The sequence below is a fragment of the Calliphora vicina genome, chromosome 1, assembly GCF_958450345.1.
Source record: "Calliphora vicina chromosome 1, idCalVici1.1, whole genome shotgun sequence".
Taxonomy (NCBI): Eukaryota; Metazoa; Arthropoda; class Insecta; order Diptera; family Calliphoridae; genus Calliphora; species Calliphora vicina.
Window position 1 is genome coordinate 40,173,320 of NC_088780.1, and position 22,244 is coordinate 40,195,563.

Consider the following 22,244-nt stretch of genomic DNA (forward strand, 5'->3'; position numbering starts at 1 on the left):
AACACTCTTGTATAAATGTAATTAAAGTTTTTTTGTTGTTGTTTTTGCTGGAGTGTGTCTTCTGAAACGTGTTTGCGGTTATTAGTTGTTGTTGTTGGGTTTTTCTCCTTAAAGACTTGTGTACAATGAAATTCGCCAACGCGCTACTAGTGTATATTTGTCGTTATTATAATTAACGCGGAAAACGCGCGTAATTTGAAATGTTGTCACAATTGTCGGTTAAATAGAAAAATAACATAAAATTTTCATAAAAGAAAAAGCCGACGATAAAATTGAATTTATAACAAATTGAATAAATAAAATAACAAAGTGTTAAAAATAAATAAAAAATATATTTACCTATATAAAAATTTGTTCAATTTTTCTATAAAAACATAAATAAAAAAATGTAAATGAATTCATAAAAAAATAGAAACAATCTTTTAATAAATACGCCCCTTATCTAAAACAACACAATCTAAAAATGCTTAAAAATTAATTCTTCTAAAAATGAAAAAAAAAATAAAAAAACTGTTCATAGCATTGTTATTCCAACATCATTAATCATACAAGAAATACTCATATATCATCAAATCTTTATATTTTAAAAAATATAAATATTTTTTTTTAATTCAAAAAATCAAAAACATATTTAAAAACTAAATTTCTTTCTTATTGGTGTAAGAATTAAATACCTGTCTGCCTAAGTGTTTGTGTGCGAGAGTATCTAATATTTTATCTCAACATTTGTTGATTTAATTTGATTAATTATCTCCAGCTACTAGATACAATAAAAGTATTTGTGTAAAACATCATTTTAATTGTTATGCAGATTTCTAGTTTTTTTTTCGTTTTTTATTAATTTATATTCAAACAGTGGCTTTGTTTCCACTCAACAATAATTTATATTAAAGTAAATACAAAAAAAAATTAAAGTGTTTGTAAACGTAAAGTATATAAAAAAATTAATTAAATTTAAATTATTAAGTGATTAATAGTTTAATGGAAATTTTGTCACTATAGTGATTAATATATCAGCAAACAAAATGATCTAATAGTATATTTTTATTAGAAATATACATATATGTACATCTAAAGATATACAAAACATAAAACAATACAAACTAATTGCTATGAAATCGAAAAGTTTTATATGAACTCTACAATATTGGGTAAGTTTAAAAGAATTATACTATTTATTATATTTGTTGGTAGATTTGCAGATAGACCTTTTTGAATATAAAACCTTTGGAATATATTTAAACAAACTTAACTAAATAATTACTTTTGTCATTGTCCATTAGAATGCTCTCTAAACAAGTCCAAATGAAAATTAGGTTACAACTTACAAAAACATTGGTTTATAGTAGGTGACAATACAATGGACATTTTTCCAAATATCCAATTAATTGGTCACAATTCCTAAAAATCTTAAGAAATGTAAATTTTTAATACATAATAAAAAATATATGAACATAAACAATTAAATTCTGAAAATAGGGGAAAAAAAACTAAAATGTATTCATTATTATGGAAACTTAGTTTCATTTTTAAGAAAATTATCTGGCACTTATGGTGACTTAGTATTTTGTTGGATATCCATTGTTTTTTATTACTACTTCACAGCGACGATGAATTGAACCAATTAAAAATTCAATAGACTCAATTGAAATAGTTTGTCAGTATCTGTGGTATAATTTTAAGTACATATTTTGCGATCTACAATTTCCCATAGATCTGGCGATTGGGCAGACCAATTCAAAACACGTACTTTATTTGCCGATGTAGCCGATAACGTTGTACGTGGGGCCATTGTCGTGATGGAATCTCCAAACTAGTGTTATATTTATGGATAATAACATTTAAAATGAATCTGTATCAAATCCCAGTCATAGTATATTTTATGATACTTTGCCCTGGACAATACATGACAAATATTTGACGGAAAAGACGTAACCACTAAATAAAATACATTTGAATTATTTTATTTATTTCAAAAACTTATTTTACTTAGGATGATTCAAAACAAAAAAATTAGTTTTATTTTATTTGATGCTGTTTGATCTTACAAAACACTTGTAAGAGTAAACACGTCAAAAAGTTTGTGCTAAAAAGAAGTGGTTACGCTTTTTTGAGAAAATATTTGTCATGTGTGACCCTACCTTTAGTCTCATTCTATATTATTGCCACCGCCAAACTTGAGTGTCTTATTTTTGTACTTGGGTCCAGTTTCTTTCCCTTAGACATTCTAACATATCTTCTCCTGTAATTGCCTTTTAAATTGCTTTTGGATTAATGCGAAAACAGTATTCTCTGGCAAATTGTATTCGAGTAGTACTATCCAAAACCGAAAACCGAAATTATCTTGTCTTGAAGTAGTTTTACAAGGTACTTCTATACTTCCTCTCAAAGGTTGAGTTTTTACCCGACTCACGAAATATTTTTTTAAAACTGCGGATTTTTTAATTGAAAATTGATCACAGATATATAGTTTTTGGTTTCAATCCAGCAATACAAAAATAAATTTTTTATTCTTCTTTTTTGCAGAAGTTTAAAAGTTTCTATTGTTTTACCAATGCTAATTAGTACAACCACATTCTATAAATGTAATTCTGTTAAACCTTAATGTTTTTGTTTTACCTTTATCATGATAAGGAAAATAAAATAAAGTCTAGGACAAAAAAAAAAGAATTTTAAATTGAAACTTATTTTAAACTATAAGAAATCACTGTAAATGTTTCATATTTGCTTTATAACAAAGTTAAATTCATTGAATTCTATCTATATTTGTACAAGTTACTAGCTCTACAAAGTTTTGCAAACTAGCGCACAGTGGGGCAGAATCAAATTTTTTTTAGAAATAAATCTAGCATTTCTAAATGGCTGGTTCGATCGGTATAAAATTTGATATGGGCGTAGCCAAGGAGTATTCGAGTTTAAGTTATTAAAATGAGCCCTACAAATTCTCCAAAGACGGCGCATTTTTCAACACGTAGAATTATTTTGTTTCCCATCCGTTTTCAAAGATTTAAATTATTTTTGGAAAGCGCTCGGCTAGATCTTATAATTTCCAAGTTATAGACATTTCAAAATTGAAATTTTAAAATTTTGCCATACCTTGGTCCGCCTTTTAAAAAATATATGGCGTATTTTAGGACCGAATTGACACGTTTTTATTGTTAGTTAGACAACTAAATTACCAATAATATACAGGGCAATATCAATTATGGATTGAAAAATAAATGATTTTCAATTTCAAAATTAAATTAAGGTGACTTAAAAAAAACTTTCTTTAAGACTTTAATAACAGTTTTATGTTTTTCTGTAAGGTATCTTTACGGAGAACATTTTGGTACAAAAAAAACATGCCCTTCGGAATTTGACCTATTTTTTTTATCAAAATTTCAACTTTGGGTAACATGTTCTAAAATCCCAAAGCTGGTGTTAAAAAACGGAAAGCAGCTTTGGAAACCTTGATGTGTTCCCTATTTAGCCCCAAATTACTTTCCCAACCCTAAATGAAATGTGGACCCAATGGGCAAAATTGTAAAAAATAGCATTTTTGGGATTTTCGCTCCAATTTTTAGGACTTGCGGGATTCCCTTTGTCCTTTTGACAAGTCTTTTTACGCTTTTTTTTATTAAGAATGACAAATTTAAAAAACGTTGAAAATTTTATTGAGTCTTGTGAATAAATAAAGATTTTATACATATTTATTGAGTTTCTAAAACTAAAATTTGTATCAAAATTTGAATAGGATTGCTAATATAAGGATCAATTTGATCCACATTTATTTCAAACTATTTTTGTTTGTTTAGATAAGTTAATTTTCAAGTCAATATCTCAATTAGATTCGAAAATATGCCACATTTAGATTCGGAAAAAATATTGCACTTTTTCATATTTTAAGTGACTGAGCAGGACCATTGCAAGGCATTGACTTGTTGTTGAATAAAGTATTAAGAAAATTTATAAAAAAGATTTTAGTATGAAAGATTGCAATATTTTTGAAGGACGGAGATTTAAATTGGCATATTTTTGAATATTTGGTTTTATTTCTATTTCTAAATTATTCAAAGACCATTTGTTTGAACTTTAATAGAATATCGCATTGTGTAATATTAGTAATATTTTGTATATATATAAAAAGTCAATGACATGATCAGCGATCTCGGTTGTAAATACACACGTTACTTTAGCAAGTACTTTTGTAAATAAAATAAAAAGTTTTTTTTTTTGCCTCGAAAATGTAGAATTTTGAATCGCGGAAAGTTTTTTTCTTTAATTTTAAAAGTGCCGCTGAAGCATACCGATTGCTCAACAAAGCTTATGGTGAATGTATTCCATCAGTTTGAATGTGCGAGAGATTGTTTGAGCGGTACAGAAGTTATGATTTTGACATGGCAGGCAAAGATCACACAAGCCAGCCAAAAAAGTTTAAAGATTGAAGGCATTACTTCACGAAGATTGTTGTAAAACTCAGCACGAGCTTGCAAAATCATTGGGAACTCTGAAATCTGATCAGACCATCAGACATTAAGCTGTAATATTTGATCATGACAACGCTGGGCCACATGTTGCAATACCTAATAAAAAGTATTTACATAGAATGAAGTATTTCGGAATTTTTGCCTAACCCGCTTTATAGAACAGACCCTGCCCGTCCCACAACTATTTGTATCGATCGATGGGCCCAGGCCGTGCCCGTCCATGACGTTCATGACGTTCTCTTTGGGATACGTTTCATTTTAGAACAGAGCATCCGATATTGGTTTGATTCGTTCTTGGCCTCAAAAGTTGAGCAGTTCTTTTGGCTCGGAATCTATATGTTGCCAGAAAGATGGGAAAAGCTCATAGCTAACAATGGCCAATACTTTGAATAAATTTATATTTATTTTACAAATCTTTCCAAATTAAATGAAAAAAAAATTAAAAAGTCCAGCATTTTTAAGTCATACCCAATATTTTATTTGTTGGAATTTGTTTGTTAATGGATTTTTATGTAAATTGATTAAATTTTTTGTAAACCATAAAATTAATAAAATTTTAAAATAACAACTACTAGTTTGTTCAATAAGAACTTTGTAATCACTTTTATTAAAATTTAAATTATCATTGCAAAGTGCTTTCTGAAATATTCATATTAACAAACGCTTCATTTTATGATTAAGAAATAAAATAAAAATCATCTTTATTGCTAACAAAAAATTATTCAGTAGCTCAACACAATTATTTTTATTTATTATTAAATATCTTAAAGGCATTTTGTAGCTTATAACAACAATTTGCAATGTTGTTAATAGATTTTAAATTGATTTAAAGTGTTTTGCAATTTATTTCTATACAAAGTCTTAAATATTTTTATTGCGGTCATACTATTTATTTTTATGGCCACCAACAGCACCAAGAGGAGGAATATTAATTCTGTCAATCATTTTGTAACATATAAACAAATTGTTGGCAAGTTTATAGGCCAAATAAATAACTACACAAAATACCCATTAAATTTAAAAAGAATTTGTATCAATAAAAACTTCAATTAATTTATTCTTAAGGCAAATCAGAACATTTTAATAAAGTATTTACCTGTTCGAAATTTGTTTCTCCATAAACAAATTGCTAAGTAATATCTGAAAAAAAAGAATATTAAAAGTGTTAATGAATATCAATTATATATTTAACATTAGGGAACTATTTCATTGTAGGGAACATATAATAAATGTAAGTATTCTGTAGTTGCGACTCTATTAACACTTACGTGTTTTTTTTCTGCTTTTGAGGTGAGAATGTATTATTTACAATTATAATTATGTCATTTGTTTATAAATTTACAAATTATTGTCATTATAAACCGAGTATATAAATATGTATGAGCGAGTGAGTATTAAGGGGAACCTTATACTAGATTATTTCGATTTACTGTGCCTCCAGGGTACAACTTTATTATCTGATAGATTAGTCGATAGTGTGCTGCGCTATTAATCTGAGGGTTGCGGGTTCGATTCCCGCCAGAGACTCTGGGTGTATCTGCAGACAAGCAAAACGCTTCGCAGTTTGTGTTTGTTTTAAAAAAAAAAACCAAGTGCAGAATATTTAACATTACTGTCTTGTAAAGATTTGACCTGTGAAAAAAAATCCAAGAAATTTGAAATTACAAAATCGTAAATAGCAACCCACAGAAACAATCTAAACTTTAACATTAGAAAATTGGGTACCAAATGTCTTTTAAATAAATAGTTTTAACAAATCTATGACCAATAATTAAATTTTCTCGAAATAAGTCAATTTCAAGTCTGTGTTACACTGTTAAAATTAGCCTTTTTAACCTTGTGGTCATTTGAATTGAATACATTTTTTTATATTTATAAACAAACAGCATATTTGTGAATTTTTAATCCAGTTAAAAGGTGAAAAATGGAGAAAAATTTAAAAAAAAAATTGAATTGTTGCGATTTTTGATGCACTGGATGCAGTGCAAATATGTTCCGCTTTTTTTCTCCTATTCAATATCTACAACTTTGCTTCAGACAGAAAAGAGATATTACGTACGGTATTTCGAGATATAACCGTGTGAAAATATAGAAAAAATGATAAAAATTCACCTTGAGTAAAAAAAAATTGTATGGCCATTAAATTATTAATGCAGCCAACTTGAGAAAACTAATGATGTAGAAGTTCTTATTTTTGGAGCTAATTTCAATTGCAATTGTCAGAATTGAGTCCCAAATCAAGGAGCTGAAAAATGTTGTACTGTGTAATTTGTTTAAGATTCGTTTAAAAAGAATTTTTAAAATGTTGAATTTCAGCATGAGGATATACATATATCCTACGAATTTCACTATGAGGGGTATATATAAGTTTATCATTCCGTAATTTCTACAGTTTTCATTTGCCACCTTATAAAGTTTATAATTTTGGATTGTTATATATAGCGGATACTATACCATGTCCTTCAGTCCGTCTGTATGTTGAATGTTACATAAATGATTGATACATCATTAATTGTTTTTCAAAAAGCTTTTAAACCTCAAAACTAACCCTGTTTTAGAGCAAAATGTTGATAAATATATTATTTTATTTTACAAATGACAAATCTACCCCATCCCTTTGGCGTGTTTAACTCATAGGTGTGGTGGTTGCTCCATTTTTGGTCAGTCTTGAAATGTTTAAGAAATATGTATATTAGGATGAGATAGGCAATATTGAAATGAATAAGCCAAAATAGCTAATTATCCGAAACAAGAGATTTGAGATCATTTCCAAAAAAAAGTGGTGAAGGGTATATGTTATTATTATTAGCGAGGATGCACTCACTACGATCCATAGTATCTGCGTATGAAGCCAGTTAGTCTATTCGATGAGAGATCAATTACATCCCCCAGGGCCATATAGGCCCTTCCGAACCATTTAATTCTGCGCACTGCCAACATTGCTCGAGGATTCCAAAAAAAATCTACAATGCTTATTCTCAACATTACCTAATTGGGTATTCTCAAGTCATCCTTTCCGAACTATAGCAACAATTGAGATCTACGTTTGGACAGAGTAATGAACCTTTTAGATCGGTATTAGGGTTCCTTATTTCCCGGGAGGATATTAAAAAATCGTTTCATTCCCTGGAATTTTTTAACACTAAGGCCCTAATTTTGTAAATCACGTCACAAAGTGATATTTATATGGAAAGCAAAAACAAAATTTAAAAAATTTTAAAAATTTGTTTTTGTTTTATATACAAATTCTTAACAGAACAAACGCATCAAAATTCAAGCGTTGGTTTATCTTTCATAATTTGAAAATTTTGTATATAAAACAAAAAAAAAATTTTTAAATTTTTGAAATTTTGTTTTCCATATAAATATCACTTTGGTGACGTGATTTACAAAATTAGGGCCTAAATTAAAACAAAAACCAGAAATTTTTTTTTGAATAAATTGACTTATAATTGTACTTATAAAGAAGTATAAAATAACTATATTTGGTTGTACAATGTTGGTCCAGCTTTTATAAGGGTTTCTAATTTAATAGTGACATTTTATCGGTATTGTCACAGTTGTAGTTTTAACCAGTATCAATTCAATAAATTCTTTGTTTAATTAAAGAACTTAAGAATTTCGACTATGTTAAATCTATAAAACATGCATAGTTAGAGACATTCTTCATATCTGATTGTAAATATACAAATTTGAACCACTGTTATTGTTATTTTCTCTAAATATGAATAATATTCATTGAATATCCCTAATAGTTGTAATATTAGGCATCTTTAATTCCTTTAAGAGCATAAACTTTAAATTAGATTCATTCATAATAACCAAATTTTTCTGCTATGGATTGAGTTAGGTGAAAAAATTCGGCTATTTCGGCCGTAATACTTCTTTGCCAACTGACTATCTGTTTCTAGAACCGAAAAAATCTATGGATATAATAGAATGATTCAATTAGCAATAAATTTGGCCATCGAAACGAATCTGAAAATTGTAACTTTTAGAAGAAAAATTATGAAGAAATTCCCGAAAATTCCCGACAAACATTTCCCGAAAATTAGCAACAAAAATATTCCCGGGAAATTTTTCCCGCGTAGGAACCCTAATTTGGTTACAAATTATAATGGATTATAGATGTCAGAAAATGTTTATATTTTGTATTTAAACATCTACAACTGAAATTCTAAAACTATTTTTAATTAAAATTTTCTTTAAACATTTAATTTTAAAATTTGTTTGGAAAATATTGCTGTTCTACTCGCATTTGGTTTTTAGATGACGGAGGACACTTTAAGGTTTTGGGAGCATCGAAAATTTAAAAAGTGCAGAATAAGGGGCACCTTATTTCGCAGTTTTGAAAATGTCTATACAAACAACAACAAGTAGCATTTTATTTTGAAACAAAATACAAACGAAGCAATATAATATGAATTTATGATTTAATAATTTAATAATAACAATAATAATGCTTGTCGTTGGTTAATGGCATTCGATATAAATAAAATATCTAATTTATATTTTTAATTGATGGCAAATGAGGTTTCACACATGCATAAAAAAAAACCTTAATATGGTTGAGATACTTAAGTACATGCGTTGGTGTAAAAATATGTATTGTATCTGTACAGTGAACAATTAAAGTAAGCGAACAGGAAGATTATAGCGCTGCATAGTAGGATCGAAGGGATAAAGTGGTAATAAATCTGCATCTTATGAACTACTGGATAACATTTTATTCGACGTTTCGGTTTTTGCTTGTAAGCTCTTTTTTTAAAAGAGTATTTTGCTTTAGCTGGGGAGCTAACCAATTTTAAAAAATCGTTTACTATTTTAAACGAAACAATTTTAAAATTTTATATTTATGATGTTTTGAATTTGCAACTTTAAGAATACCGTTATTTCTCTAAAACGAAGTTATCGTGAAAAACTATAAGTATTTCAGTACTCTATGAACTCCAACAAACAGAATTGCTTCATCAGAACCCCTGCATATTATTTTCACTCACTTTTGTATCACTGTGTAATTAAAGTAAAATTTTTAAATTAATGTGAAAAATGCAGGAAATTTAGAAGAGTATCCAAAACCGAAAACCGGTCAACCGGTTTTTTCATCCTTGTAAACTCCATCGGTTTCGGTTTTTTTAACTTTTCGCTTTTTGACAAGCCGGTTTTTGTAAGACGGTTAACCGGTTTTAATGAAATATATTTTCTAAAGCTCATTCAAACATATTTATGAAAAACATAGATACCATTTTCTAAAAATATTGTTTTATTTTATAGAAAATTGTAGCATTTGACAACATTTCGTAAAAGATATAAAATAATTGCATAAAGAATTCAAAAATGCTAAATCTTCATTAAATAAAAATTTAATATAAACCGGTTAACCGGGTTTTTTGAATACAAAAACCAAAACCGCTTAACCGGTTTTTTTAAAAGACAATAATCGAAACCGGTTTTTTCATAAACACACTTTTTCGGTTAAACCGGACACCGGTTTTTTAAATTTGCAGGTTTTTTAAATAGTCTAAAATTTAGCTTTTCTTTAATTTGATGAAAAGTGACGGCGAAACACTACGAAGTTTATGGTGAATGTGTCCCAAAGGTATCAACGTCCGAGAGTGTGGTGTGTGTCGTCAGTCAAAGATCGCCCATTCCAGTAAAAAATGTTTGAAGATAAAGAATTGGAGGTATCATGGAGTAATGCATGAAGATTATTGACAAACTCACTATGGTATTCAAATTATTCGATTTTTCTCTTGTTCGAATAAAACGAATAATTCGAATAAGAGATTTTAACTTGATCGAATAATTCGATCACACGTTTAAAATTAATCGAATTATTCGAATAATTTAAATTTTTTTAAAAAGTAAAGAATGAAGTTTTGATGTCGGTTTTTTAATATTTTATTGTTAAAGAAAACCAAAACATAACGTTAAAGTTAAAAATTCAATTATTGATAATGTTAAAAAACATTCGAAAACAAACCCCATTATTAAATTTTCAACTGAAATATTCTGATCAGATTAACTCCCGAACAAACTACTAAAGAATTGACTAGCAAACCCTTAAGTTTCCGTTTTGGAGCTATGCTTTAAAAAATTTGAGCTAGTTGGACATGACCCTGAATTCAAATACAATATAAACGTATTAAGAACCTTTTTATGTCGTTCATTAATTGGGGTTTTAAATTAAGTAACTAATTCTTTAGTAAATTATATTAAGGGTCCTCATGTAAACGCTTAAATGCCTCGCAAACTGTGCAATCTGTGCATTTTTACACTCTCGCAAATGAACTGTCAAAAAATGTATGGAAATTCGTTTGCACAACTCCGATAAGTTTGCGCGACAATTTAGACTCGCAAACTTGAATTTATTGTGCATTTGATGAATCAGCTGCTTTTGTTTGCTTTTATTAATAAGAAACAAAAATCAAATAAAATAAAATATAAAAATTTTGTTCATGTGAAAATTGTGTAACTTTGGAACAGAATGATTGTATTAAATGGCATTGTGTATGAAAACATTAACAGCTAGAACATAAACAAAATCTTGCAAACTATGTATATCACCGTTTGTTCCAAAGATTTAAATTTCATTCAACATTTTTAAAATTAAAATTTATAGAATTTGAAAATTTTGTTTAAGGCTTTTGTTGAATTTTTTTTATTTGACATTTATATCAAATAGAGAGAAATTTAATGTATAAACTTGCACAAAATTGAAAAGGTGGTTTCATGAAACACGTCGTGCAAATTTGCATAATTGAACAAATGGGAAACTTAAGCGTTTAAATGAGTACCCTTATTATATTTGAAGTAATATAGGCAAAAAGTTTATTACCATGTTAGACAAAGATGTTCAACTATGTTCAAAAGCATGTATAAGACAAACTTCACGTTTTTCTTGCAACAAAACGTTAATTTGCAATATTTGTGTTTATCATTCGATTTATTAAATATTTTGCAACACTTACGTACGTGTTTAATAATATCACTTATATACATATATTTTAAGATCAATGCCTTCATCTATTTCAATGTAATCATTATAAATGTCATCCTCAATATCACTTTCGACGACCGTTTCAAAATCACATTCTCCATCACATTCAACTCTATTTTAATCTAAGTTAAAATTTTAATTATTAATTGCGATTCATCTAATATTTCGCCAGCTAAATAACAAATATTTTATTCCGTACCTTTTATTTTCATTGGTTCAAGTTCTAAGTTAAAATTTTTTAAAGATTTGTTTTTAGAATTGTAACTTCTTGCAGTAATATTTATATATTTATAGAAGGAGCTATCGGAACACTCATCTACAGTGATCGAAAGTCCCTTTGTCTTTAGTTATTTGTCGAATTTGAGAAACAATACAATTTTTGTGTGTCATTATTACTTATTAAATTTGAAATTATGAAATAAATTTAAATATATATGAACATTTATTCGATTATTCTACATAAAATTGTTCGAATTATTCGTTATTCGAAAATGGTAATTTTTAAACAGTTCGAATAATTATTCGTAAGAAATTATTCGATTAATCGAACGATAAGTAGTCGAATGAATACCCTAGGAGCTACTCAAACACCAATTTCAAAAGTTTTGCGAGCAGCAGGATTCATCCAAAAGCTGGGAAATTGGTACCATGCTAATTTAATGCGAGAGACCTTGAAATACGATTTTTCATGCCCGAAATGCTGCTCAAATGATATAAAAGAAAATCATTTTTGCACCGAATCATTACTTGCGATGAAAAATGGTGCCATTGTGATAACCTGAAGCGTAAGAGATTGTATGTGAAGCTCGGCCAACCAGCCGAAGCGCCACCAAAGCCTAATATCCATGGCGCTAAGCTAATTCTCTGTATTTGGTGGGAGCAAAAGGATATATTATGAGCTGAAATCTGACCACACCATCCAGCGAAACTGTACCGAATGCAACTAATTCGTTTGAAGCGAGCATTTGCCGAAAGATGCCCAGAATATTCCATTATGATAACGATCGGCCACATGTTGCAATACCTGTTAAAAACTGATTAGAGAGAAGTGGTTGGGATGTTTTACCTCACCCGCCTTGCGATCGATGCAGAACTCTCTCTCTGGAATTCTCTTCACATTGAAACGGAGTATCCGATATTGGATTGATTCGTTCTTGGCTTCAAAAGATGAGCAGTTCTTTTGGTACGGAATCCATATGATGCTTAAAAAATGGGAAAAGATCATAGCTTACAATGGCCAATACTTTGAATAAATTTATATTGTACAAATGTTTCAAAATAAAATCTAAAAAATTTAAAAAATTCCGCATTTTGACAACTAATAAAAATATTATGTTGAAAATTTTAATAGAATAGTTTAAAAAAACATTTGGCCATGACGTGGCCGATTGGAAATAGCATATATATTCACCACTCATGGTTTAGGGTATAAAAATCATGTTCTAATAACTGATTTCCATTTGAACAAACAATATTTCTATATGAAAATTAAGCCACTGAACCTTATTTGTTTTGTTTTTGTAGTTGAATATGAATCAGTTATTCTTTTACTGATCCACATAACAGTTTGATATTATTTCTCAAACTCTTCTCTTTCCAACAAAATTAAACAACCTCACCAACCACCTGATTATAAAATTGAATTCATTATGGAAATGAGAAAAAACACAACTGTCATACATTTATGTTAATTTTGTGGTTTTTGCATGTTTGTCTAATCATAAATGATGTCAATTTATGTTAATTTTGTGTAAAATAACGAAAAAAAACAATGAAATTAGCATTTGATTTGTGAGAAAATCAATTGAAGAAGATCTAACTTCAATAGTGAGAAAACTCAAAAACAAATCATTATCAGTTAAACATATTTAAGAGATAACAAAACTATAGATAGCAATTTTATAAAGAAAAACAAGGTGTATCCGACAATTTTATGGTCTATTAAGAATTAAGTTTTATTACATTTCAAACCAAAATAATAATAATAATGGTTTATATTAAATTATAAAACTAATTCCCAAAATGAATTTGCATATAATCCAATAAATAAATCAAGATAAGGGAATAAAACAACAATAGCGAAAACACCTTTTTTTGCTTTGTTTTTTTATGGTTTAAGAAACTTTTAAAAATGTGACTTAAAAATGCAATTTTAATATTTATATTTGAATTCATAACTTACCAACCGACTGGCATAAATTCTACCAGTACTTACAGTTTTAATTCTTTAATATTTTCATAGTTTTTTTCTTTTTTTTTCAAAAATTTTGTTTTTGCTACATTTGTTTTGCGTGTATAGTGTTTGTATGCGTGTCGATACTAATTTATTCATATTTATATTTATTTATTTTTCATTTAACTTTTTTTTCCACTCAATTCAAACATTGTACTCTCATAAATAATGCCATGATAAATGTGTTTTTTTTCAGTTAGTTATTTTCTTAAATATTATAATTGCTAATAAATCATACCAGCACATTCTGCATTGCCACTCCAAATAGCAAAAACAAAACAATGGCAATAACAACTACAACTAGAACAACAACAGCAGCAGCAACAACTACCAAATACTGAACAGACAATTAAAGCGTTAAAAAACATTAACATTAGTTTTTGCACTAATGTGCAAAATTGTTCGTTCTTTTTAAATTTTACAATTTTTTTTTTATATTTTTCTTTTCAATTTTTTTTTTTTTAATCTATAAAATGCTCCATTAAATTAAACGAAGCACATAGACATTGTTTGGAAGTAACGTTTTCATACAATTTAATTATAAAAACAAAATTGTTTTAAGACATGAAAATTGTAAGCAAATCTTATGTATTTAATTCAATTTCAAAATACAACAAAAAACGTAAGACTTAAGACACATACTTTGTTTTATGTCATATTCAAGTGAAATTAAACAAAAAAATATATTAAACCAAAAAATTAACCCATAAGTGAATGCTAACACAATATTTTCATTAAAATATAAATTATTATTACTATCAATAAAGCTTTTAAGCTTTTGCTGTATAACTCCCCATAACTCCTAACAAATTAGTCTCAAACACGTAAGAGTTATAAATTCGACTCTACCGAATCTTTACATAAGGGCAACGAATTTTGTGCATCTATGCACTTCCAGCTAGCTTAGAGCCATCGTATAGGCTCAACAATCTTCACAAATATGTAGGTAAAAAGACTTTTTTCATCTTTAGCGTCCATAGGCGGAGGCATATTTCCCGATGAAATCGGTTCAGAATCAGGTAGAGCCTACAACAAAATGTTTGTTTTACTTTTTAAGGACTTAAATTAAGCGTTGATAAAATAAATGCATGCTTACCGGAAATTGTTCACAGATCTGAAATGCAACAAACAAACAAACCAATGAAATGGTTATGCAAAAAAACTTCAAACTTTTGTATTATTCCATTTTAAGTTCTTGTATTCGTGGGTTTCCCATCGCAGCAAACTCCTATCATCTTTGGACTATATTACTTCATATACAGATTTTAATACGGTGTTCAAAGTCATAGTACCCTACAGGAGTGAGTGTTGTAGGGGTAATCTCGTGTACGAATATGACACCAAAATGAGCTGTGGTGTTTGTTCCGGGGTTTTTTGTGACGAACTTGGGATAGAATGGGATCTACTTTATATATCTCCAATGAGTTCCACTGGGGTTTTATCTTCAGATACTTTATTACAAAAGCTGAGAGCCAAGTTAATGTGGCCCTCTTTTAACGAAAAATTAACTATGCAACTGACAACCCGTAATAGAATGGACAACCCGAATAGAAGGTTGCTGGCAGTATTAACAGGGCACTGGATGCCAGGCAAGCATGCAAATCGCCTTGGACTTCCATATAATAACCATTGTCGTAGCTATATGGATAGGGAAAAAAATAAATGATTTTTCAACCTCCTTTGAGACTGCCCAGCCCGGAGTGTCAAAAGGCTCACATTCCTGCGCAACTACATATTACCCAATATTGGTGAGGTATCTGGGTCTAAACTAATGACCTAAGGAGATATCTCACAGCTACAGCTTGGGTTTAATAACTTCGACATTTTAATATATATTACGATGTAAATGACACTCCATATCGTTACCTAAATATAGAAAGCAATAACTGTTTTTGTAAGCCCAGATTTTCGTTTATTTCGATAAATGGTCCGCTAATATATCATATTTAGATAACAAATCTGAACTTAAAAAAACACGAGTTAGGGCCTTTCTATATTAAGGTAACGATGTGACGAGTATAGTGTGGACTTAACAAAACTAGGTCCTTTTAGCGTCAACTCTTATGTGACCTGACAAATTGCTTCCCGACTCTTTAACTATGACTATAAGAGATTCCTTTTTCACTCTCGGATAGCATATTCCACTAATTTCTTCCGTGTCAGTGCGTCAATTTTTCTGCCATCAAAAGAAAAAGTTAGTAAGGCTGAATCATTGTGCAACATACGACTAACGGTCTCAATGCTTTTAATCCTACTTAACCTACCTACTTTAGATTTATCCATAAAAATTGGTTCCCTATTTCCATCAATGTCTTCAAATAAAGCTGTAGCTAAACATGAGACAGCTCTGTCTGAGATGCTGAATCTGTAACACATCATAGCTAAATTAATTGTATCGTATCTCAAAGTATAAGGTCCCTTTTTGTGCAAAATCGGCTATCTTGCTGCTGGCATTGCAAACTGGATTTCAGATGCGACGTCCTATATCCCTTCCGAATAGGCAAAGCTGTATCGGAAGGTTCGTGTCCAGAATATAGCCAGCATTCGCCCTTCCAGAAACTATATTGTTAAGAATGCTTCTCGACAAAAGGAAACCTGTTCGTGAACTAGCCATTAACAAAATTATGTATTATCGGAAACAGTAGTATGACTCAACTAAACTCGGCGGGAGCTAGGTTTTGATTTTTGACCGATAGTTTCTTGGGGAAATTTTCTAAGAATTTTCCGTAAATTACATTTTTGTTATACGCCTGTTGACCAAACAAATTTACTCATCCTAATGTATATATATTTAATTGATTGATTGAAGTCTTTAGACGGCAAAATTGGATAGATTTTCTTGAACTCTATCTACAGGCACATAAATATTTCTGAAAAGAAGGTTGGCGTAAGGTACCAAGCCCATACATAGTTAATACTTAAACTTACATACATATTTCCATGTTTTTCGGGAAACCAGTAACTATGGAAAATGTGGAGTTGTATATGTAAGATCTTTTTAGAACAATATAATTGATTGATTTTAGATTTCCAAGAATGTTCTCCATCATTCATCATTTTTATACCCTTCACCTTCGTGAGAAGGGTATATATAAGTTTGTCATTCCATTTGTAATTACCACATTGTTCATTCCCACCCTATAAAGTATATATATTCTGGATCCTTATAGAAAGCGGTGTCGATTAAGCCATGCCTGTCTGTCTGCCTAAAAATATTTAAAATTTATATTTTGAAGTATAATTTGGTGAAGGGTATATAAGAATATAGGTCTCTTACTTGTTTTTATTAAATTTACTAGCTAAAACCCGGTGTGCTTCGCCACTCGTACCGTAAAGATTTACAATATATTTAGTCTATCTAAAATTAGTTTCTGTTCATGTGAAAAACATGGATTTTCTAGATTTAGTCCGCAAACTTGCAAAGACTGACGTTGAGCTTTATTGCCATTACAAATACGCAAACAATCATATAAACAAACAAACACACATTGACTTTTATATATATATGTATAAGAGTTTCAAATGTATACAAATTTTAACATTTACTTAATATTGTTGGTAGTCCGCGCACTTCTGTACTAAAAATTAATATTGATAGCTGCTATGGCTTTCCCTATATATAATTTGTCATTATATATTTTTGGCCTAAATATGTAATTCATACAAATTTTCATTGCTTTACATATCAAAATTATTGACATAGATATGATTTTTAGTATTCAGTTTGTATAGGATGTGCCACGCCCACTATTGATAACTATTAATATTGATGATAGAATAACCGTGCAAAATTTATGGACTCTATCTCTTAATGTGTCCCATATGATAAATTTTTTAATTATCATCATATGGGAGGTGCCACGCCCTCTGTGGCACTTTTATATATATAGATAAGGGTTTAAAATGTATAAAAAATTTAACATTTATATTGTTGGTAGTGCGCGCATTTCTGTACTAAATATTAATATTGATAGGTGCTATAGCATTCCCTATATATAATTTGTCATCATATCTATGGGAGGTGCCACGCCCACTAATGTTAATTTGCCCATTTTTGGCCTAAATAATTATTTCATACAAAGATTCAATGCTTTTTGCAAATAGATATGAATTTTAATATTTAGTTTGTATGTATGGGAGGTGCCATGTCCTCTGTGACTACTACTCCCATTTTTGCTTCAAATATTTATACAAAGGGTGGAATTGCTCATGCAAACTTTGATGACTATAGCTATTATAGTTTCCAAAATATTTGATATTTAAAATTAACTTTGCATGGGAGGTACCACGCCCACTTGAAAATTCAAAACAAAAATTATCCTATTGTTCCTTCCAGATATAGAAAAACATACAGTCAAAATTTCAAGCAAATCTTGTTAGTCGTTTAGCCGTCTATATACTTCAAACCAATAAATATACATACATACATATAAATACACATTCACTTTTATATATATAGATTAAGGTTTTATGACCAATGTCGTGATTTGAAGAGACTAGCTGGCACTGCAGCTAATTATATTATACGAATAAAATGGGTTAAAGTTAATTGGTATTAAGAACAATGTTGCTAGCACGAATTAGAGTGGTATATGAACAAAAAATAAATAACTTTGTTTAGTCAAATTAAATTTGCCAATTTCATGCAGTAAATATTCACTACCAAGGCTTAGCTTAAGTTCATGAAATTATATAAATGAATATACATAATTATATTGGCATTATTTTAATAAATACAAAAATAATTGAGGTAGAGCCAAGTATTTATTTCCTACTAGAATTAGTATGTAGCTAATATCTACAGTAACTTGTGCAGTAAACTAAAAAAAAGTTTCAACTGACATTAATTAATACAGGCTGCACGAATAAAAGATCACAGACGAAATAGGCAATAAGCTTTTAACATTGTTTTAAATACAATTGTACAATTGATAGTTCATTGTAATTGGGCTAATTTGTCCAAATTTAAAAAATGTATTTATTCTGGCAAACCTTAGACTAGCTCACTGTCAACTAGCTTACCGGGGGTACTGGAATTTAAATGATTTGTTTGGATTTGGCCAGCTAAATGTAATAATAATAATTATATAATAAATATTAATAGTTATTAGCTCATTAAATTGTGTCCATATCCTTGACCGGACAACATACTGATCGATGGCATTTATTTAATATGGCAAAGAAAAACAACCCTTGCGTGTTAAGATCTTTCGCAAGATCAAGTTTTATTTTCAAAATTAATTACTTTATTTGTACTGTCACAACAGCAACTAAAAAGTACTTAATTATCCTAAAAATATCCTTGCATGTCAAACATTTTGGAAACACCTCAACACAAATGTTTTTTTTTTTCTTTTCTCTTTTCAAACAAGACTTTGGCTGTAAACTAAATAAAATTAACCCTTTTAAAATAAAAAAAAATATATATTTCTCTAAATTATTTAATGTGGACACAAACAAACCCTTTGCACTTTCACTCTTTTTAGTTGCTTTTAGAAACCCTGGTATAAAAAAAAAACTATGACAAATGACCTTAAAATTTAAAAATATTTTCTAAATGTTTAAGAAACCATAATAAGAGTACTTCGTAAGTAATACTATTCATGGTACTTGTATTGACATATTAAAGTAGCAACAAATACGTTGTCTTATTCAGCTTTACGGACATAATTTTGTGTTTCTATTTAAAATCGTTTGGCAATTAAATGCTGGCGCCTCCATTCAACAATGGTCAAGACAATGGCGCAATTGTTATGCATTGTTTAAGCCAGACGGTCATTTAACAAATGACCTTCTCTACAATAGCTCAACATGACACCTTTTTTAGCTAACAACCTCTCGAGCTCTCTATCTCTGTCTTACTCTGCCCGTCATCTTTGTTTAGCTCGTGCAGGCACTTGTTTTCTTAAATTGTCCAATAAGTCATTCTTTTTTGACAGGCACAAGACCATAAATTTTAAGTAATTACCTTAAATATTTTTGAAAGTCATAAAATTTGTGTAAGCCGTAAAGATTTTCACTAATGTTCAAATTGCTAGAATGAAACAGCAATAGAGGGAAAATATGTTTTAAGAAAGAAAGAAATTTTGAGAAAAATAACACAACATCTTAGGAAATTTAGCGAGTCTTTATCAACAAAACGTAAAAAAAATGAAATTGTTATCAAAAACTCTGCGTGTTACCGTAAAATTTACAAATTGTTAATAGTTCGTAGTATATGAGAAGTAGTAAATACTTTCAGGGCATATAAGGCAGGGATATCAATATTAACTAAATTGTATTATTTTGGTACAAAATGCCGCTGGAAGATTCTCAATTTTATTTTCTATAATACATAAAATTTTCAATGAAAACTTGTAAATTGTTCTTTAAAATAGATTAAAAATAAATATACAATGTGGTTCCAGGCAATGTATATACACTTAGGAATATAAATGCATAGTAACATATTTATGAAAATTCAAAAAAGTATCGATATATGAAAGAAAAAGTACCACTTTAAAATCAGTAACACTAAGTTCATCTTTCTGAGAGACAAACTAAAAAGTACGACCAAAATAAAGTAGAACCATTATGTCTCCCTTTGTTGGTTCTTACTCCTGTCTGAAATATATTTAACTAATTTCATGATTCTTCGTACATTACTTTAGAAACATAAACGGGAAACATTTTAGGAAAGAAAATGTACTATTTATATCCCATTTTGAGTCCTTAATATAAACAGGAACATGTGTATGTACTAATTGAATATAGATGATTAAAAAAAGTATTAATTGCACTTCAGTCCAAAGTATACTTTATTGTATCTACGAACAATTCAAAAAGTACTATTGGTATTGGTCCACATTTTGTAACCCTTGTAGCACAAATGGATCAAACAGATACAAAAATGCTAGTGTTTTTGAAGAAAACTATTAAATTTTTCTTAAAAATGATTTTTGACCAATGGGACCTCAGTTGGTCCGACGCTGATAAAACGCTCACATGAAATATTCAAAACACACCAGCGTTTATAAAACAATATTACTTTGGGGATTCCCTGCTTTGGAATTTAGACCAAATCGAATAACTCCGAAAGATTATTTCCAGTAGTCAAGAATTATATATGTGTTTTTTATTATAATTCGATCAAATTTCAAATGTCTGTTATATTCAACTTTGAAGTCACAAATTTTTGGATTTGTACAAAACATTGCTTTAAAATGTTTTTCCATGTGATCGGAAAAATCATTTTCTTAACCAAATATTTAAGTTTGGTTTAAATCGGAGTAAAATTCTTTCCGATATTTAAAAAAACTGCATATTTCAAATTTGAAAAATGTGATTTCTAGTCACAAACAAATGAACCAATAGGATGTTATTTAAAACTCAAGTACATGGGTGTAGTTGGGCCCAAATTTTGAAGGAACAGTTTTGTGCTTTTTTAAATATTGTTACGAAATTGTAATTGAATTCAAATATAACGATTTTAACGGCTGATTTAAAGTTGCATAATGCTTTCAAATAGCAGTGCCTAAACTTTAACATATCTGTTGGTATTATTAACATTGAATAAAAGCTTTCAGTTGACCATTGATCGTAAGTATGGCAACGCTGTTTGCTGCGACCGTATATTCGAATTCGAATATTCAGTTAAAGAATATTGTAGAAACTACACCACAGATGACGTATGTATTAGAAAGCTCTAGACAGTTAAAGATTAATCTAGATGGCAGTGTTATAAATTGTGGCAGAGGTTGCAGTCGTGAGTGAGTTTATCAGAGACGCTATTCGAATAAACATCAATTGAGTGCCTTAAAGTGTGCTATGTTTTTCAAGTGAATTCGTGTTCATTTAAAGTGTGTCTGTATTTCTTCGAATTTATAAACGTGTATAAAAAAACATTGAGTGACTACCCAGCAGTTAAGCAAGTAGTCAATGTATCCCTTAAAGACAGTAATTGTCACAAATGTCTTATCACTTGGCTGACTCCATTTTATATATTTTGGTAATTTGACACGTATGTGCACTTTGTTGTGCAGAGAGAAGACAATTGGTTACTTTATGCATCCCAAGTAATCTAGCGTGAAGACAATTGTCACTTAAGTGTCTCTAAGTAATCTAGAGTGTAGTCACTTTAAACGTTTTGTGAGTAATTCGTACAAACTGGTATTTTACAAATTGTGTTAATATAATTCTCATACAGTTTATTTTTATTTTTGCTTAAGTATATTGATATCGCATGTAACATAGCATGAAGTCAATAGTCACATTAGTGTCTCTTAGTAACCTATGGTGAAGTCACTTCAAACTTTTTTTTGTACTGCAGTTTATTTTACCCACCAGAAGCGTTGACTACCTTCGATCAGCTATCCGATAGTCACATTGTAATCAAAAGGGTGAATTGACCCCCTGCTTAGGACATGCACGTGTTAAAATAACTAGTCAAGTAGCTGATTAAGTAACCAGTTACAAAGCTAGCAAGGTAACTGACGCTATGTAACCAGTATGTGAATCCAATGCGTTGCCTACTTTGGACCAGCTATTAGACAGTCCCATTGTA

General features: G+C 29.4%; 1 protein-coding gene across 1 annotated transcript in view; it reads left to right on the forward strand.

The window, feature by feature from the left end:
• Nucleotides 1-943: 943 nt before the first annotated feature.
• Nucleotides 944-22,244, forward strand: part of pnr (pannier) — a 73,206-nt gene continuing 51,905 nt past the window's right edge. Inside the window, exon 1 of the mRNA XM_065498411.1 lies at nt 944-1,151. The gene's annotated coding sequence lies outside the window, so the exon portion shown is untranslated. The remainder of the gene's footprint in view (nt 1,152-22,244) is intronic.